We start from the raw sequence: 18,772 nt of genomic DNA on the forward strand, positions 1-18,772 counted from the left end.
CAACCTTCTTTCTGAATTCCAAGGGTTTGTGGAAGGGGAAATAGGTCTTGCTCCATTTCAGGCCTGGACACTGAAGGTGTTGTATGTGGAAAAGGGACCCGGAGAGAGAAAGGGAGAAGGAGAGAGAGGGAGGGAGGAAAAAAAGAGGAGCATAGACGAAACTCAAGGAAATCAAGACCATGCTGTGCAAAATTGTTACAGCTGTTTCTGTTTTTACTGGCTCGTTCTTTTGGCTTCACTTTTTCAGCAAGTGTGGTTCATATGAGCAGGAAGGCATCCAGCATGGCCGAGCTGCACGAGGGTGGAAGGGGGGTGGGTGGGGGAGGCCAGGAGCGGAGAGTCAGGAGGGTGTCTCAATTGTGTACAGCGCTCGGAGGGGAGACACATCAAAGCATTTCTTCCTGATAGTTTTGCAGCAGCCTCAGCAATAGAATTCAGATGCACTTAATAGAAAGCTCCTACAAGGCTCCCATCTCCCTGGCTGGATCAGGTTAGTGGTCCATTTACGGCGTTGTACTGGCCCTGGAAATGACGCTCAGATATCTCTGAGGAAATAAAGTGTCAGGACACATCCCCTTCCCAATCTCTCCCCAGCTGTGATTCACCTAGACCGTTGCACAGGGCCCAGCATATGGAGAGTGCATATTTTCCCTGGGGGACTCCATTTCTCATGGTAACAAATGGAATGAGCTATGCGCCTGCTCACTGACCCTACGAGGATCCTGGCAGCTGGGATACAGCGCCGTAAGCCCTGGGGTAAGCTGCTCACCCACCTTGATCCCCCTGCTCAGCAGCTGGAAGGTGAGTCAGAAAAAGGCATGTGAGAAAGCTCACAATCTCTCTTGCCTACTTTCTTAAAACTCCCTATTGGTGATTTAAATGACATTTTTAAGGTTTATAAAACTGCTTTAACTGGAGTTCTTGAATTTGGTACAATTCCTAACCACACTTGCTCTAACATACACACATACACAATACGCACACTCACATGCATGCTCTTAATCGAATTAATCCTACAAACGCTAAAGAAATATTATTCTAAAGTACTGTTGTCCCCAGATGAGGGCAAGTGGGCAGGAGAACTGGGAGGTAAGGGATGTAATAAGGGGGAATATTTATTGTACTTAGATTTGGTTGGCAGTTATAGCACAAGGGCAAATATAAGGAAAAGTTGACTAATGAAAAAACCCTACATCTGGTGATAAAATGTTGCATACGCTCACATTGAAGGAGGAAAAAAATCCAAGCCAGTGAGCCCAGTTGCAGAGTGAAAGGCGAATCCCAACCCAGTGCCTGCGTGTTGATTCTGTTTTAGAGACATACTTGGTTTTTCTGAACTGGACTTCTGACTTACTGGGCCACAGGAGGGAAGCATCACAACTTACACGCTTCTGTGCTCTCATCTAAAAATGGAGCTGGACTTGGGAAGATGTCTAATTAAAGGTTACAAAGCACTTTGAGACTATAAAACCCCAGATAATTGCAAACATTAAATCTAATAACATAATTAGGTGTTGAAGGTTGTGTCTTGGTCATTTTGTTTTCTGAATGCAGGAAAGGACTCCTTCAAAGCTTGTTCTGTTTATTTTCCTAAGGAAGTCATTGAATAACTTTAAAAAGTGGTGATTTGGACTAAGGCTGTCTTGGACAATTATATAGTTTGAGATGGACCCTGCTTTTCCTGCATTTTGTAATATCATTACTCCTATTCATTATTTCTTTTCTCCTATGTGTTAACAGTGGCTGACAATACATCATTATTAACAAATACTAAATTTGTTTAAAACTTTCCAGTTGAGATAGTTGTGGTAAATGTAGAGTGAGGCTGTCTGTTTTTGAAAGGCTTACTGCTCTCTTTAAAGAGGAAAATGAATGATTTCAAGAATTAGTAATGCTAAGAGAAAGCTATTCTCTTGTTACAAAGGTTGAAATTGTTCCTCATGAAAAGATAACCTCACCAAATTTCATGGTTAGCACTGACACTTGAAGTTTGGGATAAAGAGTAGTTCATTCTCAACTCAGCCTCTGACCCAACGTAAGGGTTGGTAATTTTTTTTTTCCTTTGGACTTTAGCCACAGAAAGGGTTGATAGTGCTAGACCCCAAATAAGGTAAGTACAATTGAGGTTTGGAAGTGCACTGAATTTCTCTTCTTTGAGAACATTTTCCCCTTGTGCATCTGTTAGCTGTTACTACAAATCTGAGATCCCATTCATCAGTAGCATCTTTTACAAATGAAGAGTAGGTGTTTGCATATTCAGGTTCAGCCAGGCACCCCCATTGGTTGGCGAACATTGAACCTCACTTGCAAAAACATGTTTCTGCTGTTATCCTTACAGCGGGCTGTGTGTTCACACACAGGCACAGTTCTGAGACAGAGCACGCCCTTCTTTGGGGTGCCCTTTGATCTTTTGTTGTTTTGCCGCTTGTGTCCATATGGAAATGTTACCAACCAGCGGGCAGTTCCTTTCCACTATGATTCCTCATCCAGAGTCTCCGCCTGTTGTTTTTTATTTGTGTCGGGCTCCAGATTGATGCCAGTATTTCAAAAGAGCGCACCTCATCGAATTGAGAAGCTCAATTTGCTTTAAGTAGCCATCAAATCTTACACTTAGATTTAAGTACCTGTTTGTACTCCAGTTTTCCTGCTATGCCATGACAACTTGGGCATCTCAAGAGAAACTAAGTTTTCTTGTGAGCCTGGGGAGACCTGTGGGATTAGGTGGGTCATGAATACTGTCAGGGCAGTGCTCTCAGCAGATTTCCATATTGGTCTTTACCAACTAGGGGTATATATAATGTTCACCCAGGCATGACCTCATCCAAAGAAAATTTATTGAAAATTTTCAAACCTAAAAAAAAGCTCAACTTGTGGATGGCAGTTTATATCCATTCTTTTTTTTTTTTTTAATTCTCTTTTTTTAAACCTTTTTTTAATTGAAGTATGGTCAGTTTACAATGTGTCAATTTCTGGTATACAGCATCATGTTTCAGTCATACAGATACATACATATATTCCTTTTCATGTTCTTTTTTATAGTAGGTTACTAAGATACTGAATATAGTTCCCTGTGCTATACAGGATAAATTTGATGTTTATCTATTTTATGTATAGTAGTTAGTATCTGCAAATCTTGAATTCCCAATTTATCCCTTCCCACCTCCTTTCCCCCTGGTAACCATGAGTTTGTTTTCTATGTCTGTGTCTGTTTCTGTTTTGTAAGTAAGTTCATTTATGTCCATTCTTAAATTTTCTTCCTATCCCATAGTACCCAGTAACTCTAGTCCTGGAAATGCCTCCTTTTATTATTCTGGAAAATACCAAAGATCTGAGAGCATAGAAGTATGTGCTTGCTAAGGGAGCTTGCTTTCTTTCTTTTCTTTTCTTTTCTTTTTTTTTTTAGAGCCTTCTGAAGCTCCTCCCTGGGAGAGATTAAATAAAGTCAGTGCTTCCCCACTTCCCAAAGTCTATCTCCACACATCAAACAAATGAAAATCCTTCCAAAACTCATCTCCCTTCGTGCCCACACTCATATATGCTGTTTTATGTGGGTCGACCAAAGTCTTTTTCTGATTTTCCTCCCCATCTGTTCTTTGAATAAACATGCATCCTAAAGAGAAGAAGGACTTAAAGGATCAAATTTGGTTCCTGTATTTGGAAATGTTTTCAAAAAACCACACCGCACTTGGCTATTTGGTCAAATTAGGTTCCATTTGCTTCTAATAACACTTAATTACCTCCCACATACTTCTCAGACTTCCACGTTTTAGTCTGCACAACTTAGCTGTTATGGTGTCTGAAAAAAATTTTTGTTTTCCTTTTAATCAAGTGTGTAAGCTGGTAGAGCCGCTGGTAGAACTCTCCAGCGGATTAGAGCCACCCATCTTTCCAGGTGACCAGACTGGCTGTGCTGGGAGCCTGGAATTGCAGAAAACAAATCATCAAAGAGATAGTCAGTTGGTTTTTAACTTTTTAAGTTGTTGTTTGGTTGCCATAGACACAGTACCTCAATGTCTTTATAAATAAATACACTAAACCATGTGCACTGGTGAAAGTACACCTCAGATCAAGTTACAGTATCTTCAAGGTGGGATTTGGTTATCCTGATTAATTAGCTTTTATTTTTCTTTCTCCAGATTAAAAAGGAGGGGAGAGTGGAGCAAAGTCCTTCTGTGATGTGTAATGCATGTTTTCAGTTTTTAGTATTTCCAGCTTAAAACCTCTGGGTAGGTTGAAAATAGTTTTTTAATCTGAATTGAATTCCTGTGACATAACTTACAAAGACTAGTTATTTTCATTGTCACAGTTTAGTGGCAAGCCTTTTTTATTTCAAAGGGCCAAATAGTAAATACTTGAGACTTCGTGGATCAAGAGCAAAACTGAAGATACTGTTTAGTTACTTATATGATAAGAGAGAAAACTCTTACCCCACTGCAGTCCAGTTGAATGCATTTGGGTCCTCCTGGGTGATGGGTGTACAGCTCACAACTGTTGCCAACTGGAGACGTTCTCTAGTCCCAGGGAATGGGTCTTATTGGGCTGGCAGGAGTGTATGGGGCTCAAGGGGTGGGGATGGGAAAGGATGGGTAGCCACTAGTCAGAGGGTAGGCATTGTGAGCAAAAGGGGGAACTGGGGTAGAAGGGGACATCCTAGCGTAGCCTCTGTGGCTCCCAGTGTGAGGGCCCAAGGGCCACATAAATATAAGTTTTGGTCTGGATTTGGTTCCCTGCTTGTAGTTTGCCAACTCCTGGTTAGACAAATACCTAGATCCCAGTGACTCCCAAATTTATATCTCCAGTCTGAGCTATCTGTTGTACATTTCCTCTTAGCTACTTGGCAGGCACTTGAAAGAAAGGATGTTCCAAACGGAACTTGTTATTACCTTCTTCCCTCTGTGCCCGTTTCTGTAAATAGCACAACTGCTTACTGGTTGCCCAAGTCAGAAACCTTGTGTTCATTTTCAATGACTCCTTTCCTTCCTCCTATTCTTTGTGCCATATAGCTGCTGGGCTGGAAGCGGTGTAAAGGCAGGATCAGACCTAGCTTATAGTTATATTTCACACTCTTAGAGTGCCCGGAACACAGTAGGCTTTGAAAAACTGGTTGTTGAATTAATCTGTCAATCATCAAGCTCAGTCAATTCTTCTTCTTTCATTCCGCCATTGAAATACTTCCACAGCTTTCCTTTGGATAGAGAGTATTTGGTAGATCATGCAAAGTATTAACTTTGTCTACCCTAAGGACTGACTGTATTAACATGAAATGTACCAACATCTCTCATCCTTCATGCGTGTCTCTATTCAGGCAGTGCTGTTTCCTTTGCCCGCAGAACCTTTCCCCATGGGTTTTATATGATGACTTCCACTGATCCTTGAGGGTTTGACTTACTGATCATCTGCAGGAAGCCTCCCCAGGTACCTCCCTGTTCATTGGGGTTTTTTTTGGATGCACTAGGTTTTCCCATCTTCCACAACACTTCATCAGGGCTGAGATTGTTTGCCAAGTGCGTGTAGCCCTTTTGAGATTATATAACAGCACGGAGGCACAACTTTGTCTGTGTTTCCTCCTATCTTAGTTTGGCACTTGGAACACGGCAGGCAAGAAATTATCATCCAGCCGAACTAAACGTGACCTCTCAGTGTGACTGAGAAACCTCAGAACACTTTCTGCATCCATGCAGACGTATGAGGGCCTTTTCTCGGCTCCATTGGGCCTTTCCCAAACCATTTTTTGTCTTGATCCCTAGGGAGTGAAACCGAGCAGGACCCCACAGGGCCTTCCCTGGGGAACAGATACCTCTCCCTTCTCCCCATCATGTCTGCTCGCCTCTTGTTTGTAGAAAAGCTTTAGCTTTTTTTTTTTCCCTCTTGAGAGAAGGGGTAATAGAGTTGAGGGGGAAAGGGGGTTATTATGAGATTATATGAAATCATGTGTATGAACCTTTTGAAAATTATAAAGCATTGTAGAATTCAAAGAATTTTTCATTCAATAAAAATAAATGAAATAAAATTTAGAAACAAAAACATTCTCCCTGAAAGCTGTCAGGGGTTTGGGCATTTGAGCATGACCTGCCCATTCTCCTTGCTTGGCCCTACGTTGGCCCCTCCAGCGTTTGGCCTCACCATGTTAAGTGCCCTGCAAAACACTGGGCTTTCCTTCACTACAACTCGGTGTCGATAGACTGGCTTTACTGCATGTCAACGAGCAGACCCAAGTTTGGTTCAGTAATAGGAAGAGACTATAATTAGTCTGTATCAGGGAGTGTTTTATGTGTTGAAAGGCATAGAGCTCTAAAGGGAGAGAACCTGGCAGGAGAGAAAGAGGAGGACAGTTGTTTGGTGAAGAAATCCTGGCTCTGGATTTGCATTGCACATAAGACAAGGAAATTGCACTTATCAGTTACCTAGACAAATAGAAGCGGAGTCTGCCTGGGCCCAGCCATTTGGGGACAGCACTGAGGTGTAAATCTTGTCTTACGAGTCACGACAAGCATGTGCAGACAATTGCAAAGAAGGCTATAAGAACCTCGATATATTTCTTTATATGCTTAAAATAAGAAAAGGCCAGAATGATCACTGCAATCCAGGATTGTAATACCCTCTATGTAAGTGTCAATATTAAAATAAAACAAATGACAACAACAAAATCAAGCCATATACTACTTAAATCCTTTCTTTTTTGAAGTCTAGGTAAGTGGTGAATTACAAAGAGGCAAAACTATGAAGGCTAAACAATCAAATTACTGTATTAATTTAGAGAATCTGAAACGAGGCCCGGTGGCAGTGACAAACAGAGGGAGTATCATATTGGCTAAATTGTTACTTGGATGTAAGCATTACGTTGTTTCATGCATCCATCATGTAATTAGGCATCATTAAAAATCTCTCTCACAGACCTTGATGATTGAGGGTAACATAAAGGGAGAGAGAGAGGAGGGAAGATGACAGACTTTTGGAGGAAGCTGTGTTTTTGAGTTTAATAAGGTACCTGAGGACGCTGTATTCAGACTTCCCAGTTGTATTCTCTCTTCAACCACAAGGGCCTGTAAGTTACATGAATTTGAATTATTATTATACAGGAGGAAAAATTACAAAATTGGGTGCTTGGAAAATACCTATTTTACTTTCTCCTCCCCTACTTTCCTTTCACCCCAGTGAAAAAAGGCTGAAGTTTTCCAAAAGCCCCACTTCCAAATGATGGAGAAACAGGTCTTTTTTAGTAACCAAGAACCACCCTCCCACCCCCAAATAATGCAATCAGTTCACTAAACCTGTGACTCATTAAAACATCTTTAAGGAGAAAACTTCCTTAAGTTTTCTGGAAAAGAAAATAATACATAATTCTTTGATCCATAATTCATTACAAGTGAACAGAATTCATTCTTGCCCTGAAAAAGTTGATTTTGGTTAAAAGTGGCTATAGAATTTTCCCCCTATTTTCCTTCTTTCTTTTTATATGTAATAGGGAAGAAACTGGCAGAAATTAATAAACCATAAAATTGTCTGTGGACAAATCAGACCTCTGGAATTAGATCTCTCCAAGGAGAACTTTCTCTAAGGCCAGGTTTAGGCTCTGGGGGAAAAAAAAAGTATATACTTTAAAGATGGAAACTGTTTCCTCTGCATGGTAAAGCTGAAAAGGATTTACCCACAGAATTTCCCCAGGGTCCTCACTAATAAGATAAAGTCAGCTGAAAATCACTTTGCTCAGCATAGACTGTGACTTCTGAAAGGCTTATTGAAATTAATCAGTACATTTCTGTCTTTTATGGTCTTTCTGTTTCTCACATAAGAATGTTCATTAGGACCAAGCGAGGAAGAGATGGTTTCCCAGACACAGTCTTGGCAGGTGTCACTTACTTACAAGGTGGGCTGACACAGGCGGAGAGTGGCTCAGCTTAAAGGTTTTATCTGTTGCTTTCACTGACATATGTGATGAGTGGGGCTGACAAGCCTCTGTGTTATCTGCTTTCTTCGTTCTGGATTTTTCTGCTCAGGAGTATTTCATGCAGGCTTCCAAGGCAGCATAAAAGAGTGAATGACCACACTGCCAGGCAGAGATTAAAGGGAGCAGCCAGGAGAAATGTATCACGTGCTGGACACAATACAAACCACTGGGAAAACAGCATCTGCCTTTGGGGGAGACCCCAGTGGTTCTTTCTAGCCCTGGTGTTTTCATGGCTTACTTTGAGATTCCACCATCAGTGACCTTGTCCTTTTATTTCAGGAATGTCTGTTTTTCTCATCTATTACAGTGTCATCTTTTAGAGGTTTGGAATCTCTCTGGATTTCTTTAGCCTTGCCATAGAACTTTGTTCGGTGCTGTGAAGAAAGGAGATACTACATAGAATTTGAGAAATTGGATCACAAAGTGAATGACTGAAATAATGCACAAGCTCTCGCCCTACAGAAAGATAGTCCTGGATTTATCTTTCACTTTTGCCATTTAAGTAAAAGACTTAAGATCACCTTGCATGTTTATGTGTCAGTTTTCCTTTCTTTAATTAGCATATTTTAAAAAAGGGTTTTTTTTTTCTGGCATTTGTACTTTATAACTCTTTCCTCCTCTTTTCTTAGCTGAGTCAGTAAATTTCTAGTGAGGCTTTATGTCTCTTCCTCTAGATCAGTTCTTTCTAATTATAAATCTATGAGCTCACTTGCTAATTCTTCCATTTTCACTGTTTTCTTGTATAGTCTGGAACCACCTCTGAAGAGGTGGCAGAGACAATGCTTTGTGTTCACCAAATTTCAGTTGACTTTCCTCTAACTTGGGTACACGGCACATCACACCTCCTAGCCCCTCTGAGTTATGTGGTGGCAGATGATGGATTCTGGCTAATGAAATGTGAGAGAAAGCAACACCTGTCAGTTCTGGACTGAGGCCCTGAAAAGCCCCGGCAGGATTTTCTGGTCCATTTCGTCCTTGCTGTGGAGAACATGGAGGCCTCACGTTGGGATGGAACAACCTTAAGGTCAAAGTCCCTTGGATTGTAGGGTTGCTGTGTGGAGGGTGCCTGCGTGGAGAATGGCCTGGCCCCACTGCCAGACCTCACGTCTGTTTTGTTAAACAGCTAAGATCACCGGGTTCTTGCTTACGCAGCAGCATCAGCCCAGCCTGTTCTAGCTGATACTGAAGGGCTGCACTAGGGGTGCGTGCCTGCTCCCCCGTGAGCATCTTTGTTTCATTGCTGGTGACGACATGGGCCGTAAATGATAGTCTTTTTTTTTTTTTTTTTGGTAGCAATTTTTTTAAAACAGTCATTAACTTTATTTAGATTTCACTGCTTTAACATGCAGTTATTCGTGTGTGAATGTTTAGTTCTATGCGATTTTATCCCACGTATAGATTTGTGTAGCTGCTGCCACAGTCAGGATACAGGCTTGTTCCATCCCAGGGGTCCCTTCAGTCATCCTTTCAGAGCCACAGGCATCTTCCTCCCTCACTGACTCCTTCCTAACCATTGGTGACCACTAACCTCTTCACCTCTATTTGTTGTCATTTCAAAGGTGCTATATATTATGGAATTACACAGTGTGCAAACTTTCAAAAAGTAATATTTCTTTTTTTTTTTTTTAAATCAAAGTGTAATTGACCCACACCACTATCTTAGTTCCAGGTACACAACAGTGATTCGATATATCTGTACATTACCAGAGAATCACCATAATAAGTCTAGTTACCCTCTGTGACCATACAAATATATCAAATTATTGTTGACTATATTCTCTGTGCTGTACACTTCATCCCCATGCCTCATTTATTTTGTAACTGTGCAAACAACTGTCTTAAGCTGAGGAGCCTAGAGTTTTTTGGATAGTAGGCTCCTAACTTATTATTAGTGTGCTAGTCTTATTTATCAAAGGGTAAAATAGTGAGAATAAGATACATATTGAAGACAAGGTGCTGCAGTGGAAAAAATAAATATGTTGAAGTTAGATGGCCCTGGATAAGATTCCCAGTCTGCCTCCTATTACCTCTATTTATTTGAGCTTTGTAATTTACTTTCCAGGTCTCAGTTACCTCATCATTAAAATGAAGATAATATCATCTGCTTTATAGAACTGGTGAGAGGATGTGTTGGCATATGCATCTTTCAAAATAAAACTCATTGGATTTTTTTTTTCACCATTAATAAGCTGCATAACCTTGAGAGAGACACTTGACCTTTGCAGGCATGAGGGGTCTTTTATGTTTAAAAGTAGAAGCAATACCTACTTCCCCCTACTGGGGGTTGTGGTAAGGATTAAGGAGAATGTGTATGTTCTGTGTTGCCTGGGATATGCTAAATCATGATTCCTATCATGACTTGATGAGCAGACTCTTTGGGATTTACTCTACAAAGTGGTATCTCCAAGGGCTGGGTCTCCTACTTTGATTAAGGGCATGGTGAGTTTCCCGTACCCATTTAGAGCTGAGTGGTTTCTTTTGCTATTTGGTGTGGTGATGCAGATTAATAAAATGACACTGTCCTTTGTTATGGTTAAGTTCTGTCATTCACTGTTTTTATAGACAGACTTCAAGTCCATTTTGGATTCTGCATGGAGAGAAATTGCCTTCAAATATGTTCTCATTCTGGGATTCTGGGGTCATAGAGATAAAAACCTAGTTTGAGTTTGCTTGGAATTTTCAAGGAAATTTTACACATCGTCTACACTGGTACTTTCACTAGTTTGTTTTTCAAACCATCCTAATCTATTTTGACTAAAAAACACCCAAAGGAAGGGTAAGATAGAGAGTTTGTTCTGTATCTGAGGTCAGACTTTCCGTTCTTGTTTGTTCCCTGTTTTGGACAGTCAGGTTCATTTGAGAAGTGGAAGGACGAATATCAAGCTAGCATCTTGCATCCATTATCTTGCAGTAATTCACAATATACAGCTGTTAATGAGGAGTCTCAAAGTAGAGATACTGGTTTTATGATTTACTCTATACAAGTAATTAAAAAAGAAATTTTTATTGCCTCTTCTATCCATCCAGCCCCTTCACAGCATTTATGACTTTTAGGAGTCTTTTCTTAAAATTTTGTGAGTGATATTGTCCCACATTGGCTCGTGTTCCAGATAGATTAACATGTAACTGGGTTCCTCTGAAATCCCCATGACTACCATTTTTGCCACTTCCTACACTTTAGATCTTCCACTTCTCAGGAGCTCCAGTACCCTCTGGCTGTCCTGGTCTACCCACCAGCAACCTGTTAAAGGAAATCATTCAAAGTTAGTAATGTCTTTATTATTTTTATGTTATTTTCTTTTAATTTCACTTTAAAAATCAAAGTATAGTTGATTTACAATGTTGTGTTAGTTTCTGGTGTACAGCACAGTGATTTCATTCACACTCTTTTTCATTATAGATTATTACAGGATATTGAATATAGTTGTAGGGCCTTGTTGTTTATCTATTTTATGTATAGTAGTTTGTGTCTGCTGTAATGACTTTATTATGCACTAAATAACTGCATGAATTTGAGCCAGTCACTCACCTCTTGATGTATTTCTTCATCTTCAAAATAATGACATTTGACTAGATGACATATTATAAAGTCATTCAAGGGTGAGGATTCTAGGGCTACCCAGAAATCATGCAAGAGCAGTAGGGCTTTCAAATAGAAGACTAGAAGGAGGTGATGCTGAATTTGACCATGTAATTAATTTCTAGTGGTAGACTGTGTTACAATCATCCACAAATGTTTGCTGACCACATCCCATATGCATGGCACTGCGTGTTAGGGTGGAACACACACAAAAATGCAGCAGACATGTTCCTGCCCTGAAGGAGTTTTCAATTCAGTAGTGGAGACATGTATATGTCTAATGGTATGTCATAGAATTAAATTAAATTAACTCATGTCCTAATGGAGTCACAATCAGCACAATGGCTAGTTTATGTCCATTTTCATTAGCTAGAGTTTGGTAGATAATTATAACTGATTACTGCCTCAAAAATAGGATCATTTTGGGGGTGAAACCAATGCTTGAAATAGTTGCCAGCATTCTGTTGAGAGATTTGAGGTCTACTTGTTTATTACAAAGAAAACATATGTGTTCTCTAGAAACACGTTAAAGTCCAACATGTCCTCCATTTTGAATTTCCAGGAAGTGAAGGAGATGCACTGAAGATAAAAGGAAGATTTTTTAGTGGCTTACAACAGCCATTTCAATTTGCTGACAGTTGTGTGGGGGTCAAGGATTTAAGAGGGACTCAGCTGGGCAGTTCACCTTATCCATGTGAGTCATCTGGGGTTGGAGGATCTACTTCCATGAACCTTCTTCGTGAAGTGTCACATCTGGCCCCTCCTTGTTCCTTGACTTATCATTCTCCACATGGTGTCTCATTTTCCAGTGTCTCTGTGTGTGGTTGAGCTCCTCATGGCAAGGTGGTCTCAAATAGTTTTCCTTTTTATCTGGTGGTTAGAGTCTAGAAGGGCAGAAGTACCATTCTCTTAAAGGTTAGGTCCAGGAACTGGCTTTACTTCACTTCTATCTTACTCCATTGGCCAAAGCTGTCAAAGGCAGCACTCCTCTTGACGGGAAGAGTGTCGAAGAATTGAGGTCATCTTTAATCTGCCACACACTCTTTAAGTATGTGGTCTAATATGAAATCATAATGCCTTGATTTTTCATTTGCTCATTTTTTTTTTTACAAGAAGGAAATAAATGGTTCATCCAACCAACTTTCTTAACAGCATTTAACTGGCATTCTGAGTGAGATAATTCTTTGTGTGGATATGTGCTGAAAGTCATAGGATATTTAGTATCTAACACCTACTAAATGCCATGTGTGCCTAACCCACATCACTGGACAATAAAAACACAAACTAAAACATTTCAAAACTCTCTATAGTAGAGCAGACAGTACTTCACCCAGATGACAACTACAGATCTAATGTCTTAAGATAGTAGATTTCCTAGTGAGATGATAATCAGGTTACTATTTGGTCTTTATTGATGTAGATAATAATAAATAGACTAGTTTCTGTTCTGTTCTGCTGCAATCTATACAATTCAAAATTCTGACTTAGTACTTATATCTTCTGTATTTCTGTCAGTGCAAGTTGTTTCAGAGTTATAGGAACATATAATATGCACCCTGCCCTCAAGCAGGATATAACATTATAACATTATAACTCAATCTTCAATGAAAAATACTTCATGCCACTTTCAATAAGAAAGAGGCATTTATTATGGGATATTAGAAAATGTAGAAAACTAAAGAAAACACACACACACACCTTCTTCAGTTACATAATTCAGATGTACCACTGCTGACATTTTTGATAGATGTCATTCCAATTATTAATGTGTATCTTAATGGAAAGATTTTATATATATGTATACATAGATAATACATAGTACTTTATAATAGAGATGATATTATATATAATACTTTCTGTAATATGATTTTAACAACTCTTACCACTGAAAAACACTAGAGTTTATGTTTAATATAAAATGTTACTTAAATGAAGTGTTAGACTCAAAGGGTAAAAATGTGTGTATGGGGATGTTGACCAGAGTTAGTGACAGTGACTTCATGTGGTGACTGAAGCTTCATCAGGAGCTTGAAGAAAGGGTAGAATTAGGATTAACTAGGTCCTAATCGATAACTTCATGGTAAGAATGAGCATAATATAATTAGTAGACAATCTAGCTTGTATCCATGTTATTTTTTTCTAACTTTGGTGAATATGATCATGTCTTAATAGGTTTTACTGAGTTTTTGAATCTGAAAATGGTAATACATTCAAGAGAGATGGGGAAATTGGGAGCAGGCATTGGTTTTTAAAAAGCTCTCAAAGATGTCATTAAAATCTGCCTAGCATTCTAAATAAGCCAACAGATGGAGTCAGTGACAGCTGTGATATATTGGTCCTCCATGAAACGGTAGGGTGGGAATTTCAGAAGTTGGTGAGTGAGGAAATAATAAAAGACAACCTCTAAGGAATAGTCATTATTCACGGTAAGATCAACTCCAGAGTTTCTATCTCTTTCCCAAAGTGAAAGGAAGGAAACAAAGCCTTCCCTTATTGTTTTCAGTTTACTCTTGTCCTGATAAAGAAGAGTAGATAGTTGTTACCAATCACCTTGACAATAAATATTATATTCAAAACAATACTAATGCATCTTCTAATATTGCTCATGGTATAAGTAACCAAAATTACTAATACACTAATAAAATAAAAATAATGAAAATGAATGTGTTACATGAGGGCAGAAACGTAATTTTGTTCTCTTCTCTTTCCTAACCAGTCAAAAGTTACTAGCATATTGTAGTGTTGAATGCCTGGTTAAATGAATGAAAGACTCCACAGTAATAAGAATGTACTTCCTTATGAAAAATGGGAAAAGATATAAATGGCATGAGCAAAATAAGGGATTACTTCTATAGCAAATGTGAATTTTTGCCTATAAAATCTGTATAGGAAAATGCTGTTTTTGTACTGTTAAAACCTGACTGAGTATAATCTACCTGACAGCAAATCCAGAAAATCTTTGTGTGAGCAAAACAACCTTAGATTCTTGCCAGCATCTATGGGTAATCTGGCTATAATTGATTTAAGACAGTATATTAGAAGTGACTAAAAGATTATTTTGTTATATTTGAGAGTGTTGATTCTTATTAAAATTCATGCAGTTGTATAAAATAGAAAACAAAAATATAGTAGGCAGAGAAACAATGCATTATTTTGAACACAATTTAGTATAGGGAAATAGATAAGTACTTTCTAAATAATTGTTATTGAATGAACAAACGGTCTATTTGTATTATATCATAATGAAGCTGAGTCAGTAGGAGAAAAGGCTACTAAATGGTGGTTTCTAAAAAAAATACTAAGTAATTTTAGTTCATACTTATACAATTTTTATTAAAAAATAACCATTGCAAATAAGTGCCTCACTTGATGAAGTCGGTATTGCAATATTCTACACGGTAGGGTCCATGAGTAGAGCCACCCCTTAGGCACAACAGTGGTTAAACTTAGACGTCAGAAAAATCCGTTGCGAAAGTTGTTAAAAGTCTGATCGCTGGGCCACAGCAGTAAATGATTCTCACTCAGAAGTGTGAGGTCAGGTTCCTGAACCTGCATTTCTAACCTGCATTTCAGGTGATGACTGTGCAGGTCATCTGCAATCTGCATTTCGAAAAACAGTTCCTGGAATTGCTGCTGCTTTGTCCCTGCTTGGAAGATTCAATCTGTAAGTAATTAAGGGACCCAAGGTACTTTCGGCGGGGGCATTTTTGTTGTCGCTTCTGGTCATTCTTTTGGGGCTTGCCTTGCCACTAGATTGAATTCCCCTAAAATCTGCTTTGCCTCTCTGAAATAACTACCAGTCACTCAGGACGTACATTCACAAGGTAAGACTGGCTTGAAAATTCCTTTATTGTGTAATCTTTACTGGGTATTAATAACCATGCTATATGTGTCTGCCTTCCTTTTCTATGCTGTGGAATGGATTAAGTTGCATTAGAATGAACTGCTTTTGAAAGTTTGTAAAATTCCCCTGTGAAACCATGTGGACCTGGTGCTTTTGATAAGGGGGGGAAACTGGATCTTTGAGCAATTCTTGTCTCTTTTCTTTGTATTTGAACTTTTTGGCTATTTTATCACTTCTAGACTAAATTTTGAACTTTTGAAAATTATATATTTCATTCTTGTTTTCAAATATTTTTGTATCTACAGGATTCGGTAAACTAGTTTCATATGATTCTTTGAATTCATCCATATTTATGATTATTCCTCCCTGTTTCTTATTTTGTGTGTTTTTTTCATATCTCAGTCTTTTCCCATCAGTTAGCTTATGGGTGAGCCATGGAGAAAACGGCAAGTAATCTAAATGGAATACTTTTTAAAATTAGAAAAGCAATTAATAGTGAGTTTCCCCAAAGATGGGAAACATGTATAAAAACACACATATAAATCTGCCATTTTCCATTCCAGTTAATCTCTTAGTGTCCTTGACAAATGGGGCTTGTGGTATTCTAGTGCATTTATACAATGCTTATGTGGAAATAGAAATAAAAGAATGCAGTTCAATTTTACCAATAGTGTATGCTGAATATAGACTATTTAGTTTTAACTTCTGACATTGCTGTGTTAATATTGATTACGTTTTGAATACCTACCAACCTATATGCCAGGAATATCTCAAAGATACTGCAAGTTTGGTTCCAGACCACTGCAATAAAGTCAATATGGAAATAAAACAAGTCACACAATTTTCTTGGTTTCTAAGTCCATACAAAAGTTATGTTTACACTATATTGTAGTCTGTTAAGTGTGCAGTAGCATTATGCCTAAAAAAGCAATGTAAATGCCATAATTTAAAAAGATTTTATTGCTAAAAAATGCTAACCATCATCTGATCACTGATCAGACACAGTAGTAATATCAAAGATCACTGATCACAAATCACCATAACAAATACAATAATAATGAAAAAGTTAGAAATATTGTGAGAATTACCAAAATGTGGCACAGAGACACAAGGTGAGCAAATGCTATTGGAAAAATGGTGCTGATAGACGCTCAGACAGGGCTTCCAGAAACCTTAAATTTGTATTAAAAATAAAAAATATCTTATTACTAAAATAAGATATTCCTGTATCTATACATAGATTTAATTGGATTAAACTTTTGTTTTTCAAAACTTAAGAATGCTTACAAATTTAAAAATTCTCCTAAGCATCTAGTCAAGGGTTGAGATCAGGAAATACGGCGGAATGAGATGAATAAGATAGCAATGAATTGTGTTCAATGTGTGTTAGCGTCAGAATGGTCATTTGTCCTTGCTAAATCCTCCCTACATCTTACATGTGACTGTTATTGTTCATCATTTTGTTGGCAGATCTGAAAAGTAGGAGAAATAATATAATATTAAATGTCTTAATTATACTGGGTAATATTAATCATTTTTTACTTATGTCATTCTAATAGGTAGAGCTCCATTAGTCTTATGGGGGGTACAAATTTGGAGACAGAAGATAGTTGAACTTGATCTTTTTAGTGCATAAAAGTAAAATTTTCTTTTTTTTGCAAAGCTCATTTGTAGCCCTAGAGAGGTCATTTCCTATCTGTAGGTAAGTGGTGGGTTGAAGGCAGAATTCTAGTGACATTTTCAACACATGTAGAATCCTGTAGTCTTCTCTTTCCTTTGTTGTGTGTGGGGGGGGGGGCAGTGGTGGCACTGGTTATATACAGAATTGCTATGAAAATACCCTCTGTCATAACAGGTGCCGGGTGCACTGCCAGTGCTCAATAACTGATGGATAATGAGAGGGTATATTCACACCTTGAAAATGAGGTGGTGGATTTTTGGAATTTTTTTTTTATAGATCTCAGCACAATGAGAATCCCTGTGGAGGTACACAAGGCGCAGATCTGTCCCAGTGATAGCAGGTGATGACAGGGGGCTCTGTTTCAATATGTTTTGTACAGGAAATCGCAGCTTTGGTCTGCTGAAACTAGTGAGTTTTCATCAGTTATACACCAGTGGTGTTATAGACTTGGGGAATCTGTCATTCTGAAAGCCAGAGAGTGACTCTTACTCCAGATGACATTGGCATCCCCTGGCATTGAAAATTAAATGTACGAAAGTGAGAACTTCTCTAACAACTAGAAAACACACACAACTTGGAGGGCAATGAGAGGGTGGCTGTGTTTTTCCAGTTAAGACTGGAAAGAAAGAGCTTTTCGGTCTCATTTATAGCAACTCATGTTACAACACAAAGTATAGACAGGCAGTGTTTGGGGATGGATTTAATCCTATTTACATTCTTTAGTAATTTCAGATTCTTTTTAAGAAGTTGTTTACTAGACAATTGGAGTTGGATGCCAGACTGGTATCTACAGGCCATTGTTCCCCTATCAAAAAAGTGGAATTGTAAGTGTATCAGTACTCCAGCGGGAGTCTGTATTGGAGAGCTTTATTAAAAGTGACCCTGATTTAGTAGTCTTGAATTTCCCATGCAGACTGTGAAGTCTGTTAATATTTAGTGGGGCTCATCCAGTGTTATGTATGAAAAGTGAAGGGTTACTCTATCAGTTTGGGGGTTTATGTACACCCAAAAAGCAGCTCACTTCCACGGAGTAAGGTGAGGACAGATGGGACCAGTCCACCTGCCCCATTCCGCGCAGAGTCATCTTGCTTAGGTCAGAGAACCAGGGCAACGAAACCCTTCCTAAGCTCACTAAGTGAGTCACCTCTTGGCTGCACAGTCCTGGCCAGTTCCTGAGGTCCTACCTGACCTAAAGGTCTGTCCTCTATGGGTTGGGAAAAAGGACAAGATCGGCAGAGTAGACACTGCAGGTCATGCTGCCCTGCCATCCCTGAGATACAGACATTGGACTTAAAAAAATAATTATTTCCCTACTAATCTTTTCCTGGTATATATTTTCCTCTTTTCTGATTTTTCCCCAGTTCCTTTCATGGTTCTGAAGGCAGCTGCTTTCCTGAGCCTCTTGCTAGGGTAAGCCTAGCTTTTACAAGCTGCATTCCTCTGTTTTAGGTACTGTACAGCACACTTTTGAAAACGTTTTCAGGAATTTTGGGTGGTTTAATTATTTTGCCAGCAAGATTTCAACCCTTAAATATAGTTCATGTAGCCTTATGAAAATGCATCACTACCATGGGGCAAAGCTGAAAGTTTCGAACGGTCCTAAGTATTTAGATAGACCATGAAAATGGAGCCAATTAAGCCAAGTGCGATGTGTCTTAATGACAACACTGATTCAGTTATTCAGCTTCAGTTTCTTTTCTCTAGGATGTGAGTAGATTT

At 38.8% G+C, this 18,772-nt stretch overlaps 1 protein-coding gene across 3 annotated transcripts in view; it reads left to right on the forward strand.

Annotated features, from left to right (window-relative positions):
* LOC105084198 (uncharacterized) overlaps positions 1-18,772 on the forward strand; it is a 987,172-nt gene that overhangs the window by 522,177 nt on the left and 446,223 nt on the right. For all 3 annotated transcript variants that reach the window (XR_012500991.1, XR_012500990.1, XR_012500989.1), the window contains exon 14: positions 15,102-15,192. The gene's annotated coding sequence lies outside the window, so the exon portion shown is untranslated. The remainder of the gene's footprint in view (positions 1-15,101; positions 15,193-18,772) is intronic.

Source organism: Camelus bactrianus, chromosome 20 (assembly GCF_048773025.1).
Source record: "Camelus bactrianus isolate YW-2024 breed Bactrian camel chromosome 20, ASM4877302v1, whole genome shotgun sequence".
Classification (NCBI taxonomy): Eukaryota; Metazoa; Chordata; class Mammalia; order Artiodactyla; family Camelidae; genus Camelus; species Camelus bactrianus.